The sequence below is a fragment of the Pteropus vampyrus genome, unplaced genomic scaffold (genome assembly GCF_000151845.1).
Source record: "Pteropus vampyrus isolate Shadow unplaced genomic scaffold, Pvam_2.0 Scaffold1, whole genome shotgun sequence".
Lineage (NCBI taxonomy): Eukaryota > Metazoa > Chordata > Mammalia > Chiroptera > Pteropodidae > Pteropus > Pteropus vampyrus.
Window position 1 is genome coordinate 16,711,091 of NW_011888782.1, and position 4,690 is coordinate 16,715,780.

The following is a 4,690-nucleotide window of genomic DNA, read 5'->3' on the forward strand; positions in this document are numbered from 1 at the left end:
ACCCCTCCAGACTATGAACAGCCATTCCTAGAAGGCTGACACTTACTCCAAGGAGGGAGAAAGGTCCGGTCCAACGGAACAGGACAAGCACTCAGAGAGTTCTTTCGCTGAATGGTTGCTTCGTGAGATCCAGTGAGGCCCAGACTCTGTCTGGATCTGCAAGGACATTTTATCTCATGAGGGACATGAGACTGGAAGGGGATATGGCAGATGCTAGAAAGGGCTGGGGGCGAAATGCTGAAGGAAGGTGAGACCCCTTCAACCTGGGGAACATAAAGGCAGAGAATGTGCTCTTCGGAGGGTCTGGAACTACATAACAAAGTAGCCACTAAGCACGTGTGGCCATTTAAATTTAAATTAATTAAAATTAAGAGCTGAATTCCTCAGTTGTACCAGCCACATGTGGTTGTTGGCTACCATATTGCACAGCACAAGTGGAAAAGATTTCCATCATCACAGAAAGTTCGATCGGATGTCACTAGTCTAGAAGCAGGAGTTTGGCAGAGCGAATGGAGGTAAAGGATGGAGAACGGTCAGTAGTCTGCTTCAATTTGGACATGGATGTGCATGGGGAAGTAAAAGTCGACACTGGAAAGGGAGCTGGAAGCAGTTTTTCCGTGTGACTTGTACGCCTCATGTATATTAGATCTCTGTAGTATTTAAAACAAACGGCATCGGTAATGGCATGGAGGAATCCACATCAGATCATGCATCTCTTAAGTGTCTCTCCGGCCCACAGCCTCATATTCTGAGGAAGCTGTATGTCCCATCACTTGACCCTGGATCAGACTGGCTGGAACAAAGACGGAACCATCAATAAGACATAGAGAGTTCTGAGTCCCGTGAGGTGACTCTGGTTAGTAGGAATGCTCCCTGTGGAGAGTGTGATGTGAGGAGCTCAGTACTGAGACGCATGGCTGGGACTGGAGAGAAGCATGCTCACTTGTGGGCTGTGCCCTGAGTGGGGAGGAATGCCCACCAGCTCTCCCCAAGGGTTCCAAAGGGAATTAAGCTGAGGTGTTGTCAGGTAGCTAATGTGTTGGGGTTAGGCTGCCTTGGGTTTGGCTGTAAGAAATCTGTCTCACCTTAGTGCAAGAGTTCTCGCTTCTTTTTCTGCTCACATAGGATCTTTATTTGGCTTGTGAAATTGTCCCATGCATTTCTAGACATTTCAGAGTCTTAGATATGTTCTCCACACCCCCTGCCAAATTGATCAACACAGGCTGGGTATTTTTCTAGTTAGTCCTGGGGACACATTGCTCCAGAAGGTACTTCTGTTCTTTGCAGAGAGTCAGACAAGTTGTGTTCAAGCCCAGCTTGTACTGAGAATTGTGGAAAACTGTGGGCTACAGCTGTCCACCTGTGGTCACCTGTGGCCCCATTCAGATACCAGTGTGCTTGACTGCATCGGACACACTCTCCCTGAGTCTCCGCACTGATACTTGCTATGGTGGCTTTTGTGACTAGAGAACCTAATCGCTTGGTCTGGCTGTGGTTGGAATGGGAACGGTTAGGCTTTTATTTAGTTTAGAAGGAACCAAAAGTCTTTGTCTATGGCCATGCCACCCTAAACGTGCCCGATCTCGTCTGATCTCAGAAGCTAATAAGCAAGGTTGGGCCTGGTTAGTACTTGGATGGGAGACCACCTTGGAAGACCAGGTGCTATAGGCATAAAAAAAAAAATCTTTGTCTTCTCTTGGATGAAATCCCATGGCATCACTCTACCTGCATGCTTATTAATACGATTCAGTTTTTATAATTTTTAAAATAAATTTTATAAATTTATACTTTTTAAAATAAAGATAATTTCCTAACTTCTACTTGTGCCTTTATGGTAAGAGTGATGACTACAAATCTCAAGTCATTTTTCCCTCTTCTCTTCCCTCTTTATGCCAATTAGTTATTTCTCTGAGCATATCGGGTATTGTATTTTAACTTTATCATGATGGAAAATTTCAAACATGTACAAAAGTAGAGAGAATAGCACAATGAACCCCTCCCTGTGTGCCTCTCACTCAGCTGCAACAGTCACCAGTTTATGCCTAATCATTGTTGAAATATATCCCCACCCACTAAATCCCCCCAAATTATCTTTAACAGCTTAATTGAGGTATAATGTATATCCCATCAAAGCTACTAGTTTTAAGTTTGCAGTTCAATGATTTTTAATAAGTTGACAGAGTTGTGCAGCCATCACCATAATCTAATTTTAGGATGTTTTTATCGCCCCTCATACCCATTTGCTCCCATATTATTATGAAGCACGTTCTGTACTGTGTTTTGTCTCATCCGTAAATATTTCAGTATGTGTCTAAATTGTTGGGGATTGTATTTGCTTGTCATTGCAGCACCCACTCAGGCAGCTCTTCTGCTTGTGCCTAAAAGCAGACCCCCACATCCAGTGCTGCCTCCCCATAAACCCGAGAGTGCCCGAGGAGAAGGGACTACAGCAAAGAAGCTGCACTCAGCCTGCCGGCCGTTTTTACACTGGGGTACTTTGAGAATCAAGTTTAACCCCAAATTTAGGTCTGAGTATATTATTGAAGACCTACTCTGTGCTAGGCTCTGGGGATACAACAGGGAATTAATCACGGTCCCTGTCTGTGTGCCCACTGGCATCATCCCATGTGCTAAAGGTAGGACCTCTCTGGGGTGATGGTTTTTACCTTCCACTAGACATGAGGCAGGAGTGAGCAGGATGCGGCTCTGCTCAGTGCCTGGTACATAGAAGGCCTGTAGGAAATGGACATATAATTGCATTCATTCATTTGTTCCTTCATTTATTCAACAGATATCTATGGAGAACCCATGTACCATCAGGGTACTGGGGAAACAGCAGTGAAGAAAACAGGTCAAAGCCCCCATCATCATGGGGCTTACATTCAGGGGGTGACAGACAATGAAAAAATAACAGGTAAAATATACAGCCTGCCAGGCAGTGATAAGGGCTCTCTCTGAAGCAGAATAATTCAATGTGTGGCACCTACGAAAGAGAAAATATTTGTAGTTTTTTAAAAGCAGAGTATAAAACTATATAGTGCATGTGATTCATTCTTTAAAAAGGAAAAATAATACATATGTGCCTCTGGCTTCAGTGTGAGCTCATCCCTGTGGAACACACTCACTCCTCACAGAGTCTCCGGAGTCAGGTAGACCTGGATTTGCTTCTTGGTTCCACCACCTGCCATCTGTGTGACCATTGTTGGGGAAGTGACCCACCCTTGGTCCTTACCTTCATCAGATCTGTGAACTCAGCACCGTGCCACCTGGCCATGGTGGGGCTGCTGCGAGGATAAAATGAGCTGGCGTCACACAGCCAGCTACCTGCGTTCAGTAGGTGGTGGCTTCTGCCGTCCCCCTGGACTCCTCACCCCTCCTTGGACTTCCGCGCCTCCTGCCCTGCCTTGGCCGGTGCTTCCTTCACACCTCGGGCGTTTCCTTGGCACTGACCTCCAGACATCTGCCCTACTCCTTCTCTGTCCTGTTCACTTTTGCTGACACACATCCAGTAGCCAGCGTGGAGGCCGGGGTTCCCTTTAGAGACACAGCTGCATGACGAGGGCCATCACTGCCACAGCAGCTAGAGGCTGCCTCACTGAGGCTGCCTCACTGAGGCTGCCTGGGTCCAAGCCCTGACTCCAGATTCACTAGTTGTGTGATCAGTGCAAATCGCTTTGTGTGTCTGTCCCTCGGCTCTCTTTTTGTGAACGGAGGAGAATAACAGCACCTACGTTGTGGGGTCTTGTCAAGATCAAAACAGGCAAGTCCATATAAAGCACTTAGAGCTTGGTGCACAGCGAGTGTTCGAGCAGCGTTAGTCATCACCTTTGCTCTTCTTACCACCTGAGGAGCCGTGCTGATGGCCTCTTCCTCTTTGGGGTTCAACCCGGACATTCCCTGTGGCATCTCCACATTGTCTCAGTGCCCTTGGTCCTCACTGATGACCCACTTCTGAAGGTGACTACTCACAGCCCTGTCCTCCAGGAGTCTTCTCAGCAAGGCAACAACCACCCACAGCCCTGTCCTTTCGCTTCCATAGAAAGAAGCACATCCTCCCCCTAATCATGGCAGGAGTGAGAGGCAGAGGAGGCTGCTTTTGTGTTCTTGATATGCAGCCAGCCGCTACAGACCAGGAAATCTAGTCAGATACTGAAAGAGAAATAAACTAGAGAAACCATTACCTGTTGCAAACGAAAACTTGTGATTGCAGTTTGGTTCAGTATAAGCGCCAAACCTCCAAGCTGGCACGAACATCAGTGGTGCTTCTCACCCTTTTTGACACAGTGACACATCTGACAGGTTGTGCTAACTCAAGCCTCCTAACTGTGGTCTGATGACGTTTGCCAGTGAAGAGCAGTGGTGACGCAGGTGGTGTGATTATTGCACAGGTAGTCCATCCAGGCCGCATCTGTTGTAAAAAATCGGTTAGGGACAAGGGGAGCAAGTCCTGGCCTGAGTAACAAGCAGAGAACGTTCTGGCTGCATCATAAACTGGGTACCCGGAAACCCGTCTTCCATCGCACCCGCACCCACATACCCTGGAAAGTCTGCAGGCCAGGCAGGCATTCGGCCAACTTGGAAAAGTGTTTACAGAGTGGCCACCAAAAGTCACTCATCTTCTAAGCGCCAGGCATTGTCCTAGGTCCCTAAGTGATGTTCCACGATAAAATACAATCCTCTCCTCAAAGGA

The 4,690-nt window shown here is 47.2% G+C and overlaps 1 protein-coding gene and 1 pseudogene across 2 annotated transcripts in view; both read left to right on the plus strand.

Annotated features, from left to right (window-relative positions):
* The window catches only part of CMTM7 (CKLF like MARVEL transmembrane domain containing 7), a 51,314-nt gene that overhangs the window by 26,829 nt on the left and 19,795 nt on the right, over positions 1-4,690 (plus strand). The window lies entirely within an intron of this gene.
* LOC111736484 lies at positions 1,550-1,671 on the plus strand (annotated as a pseudogene).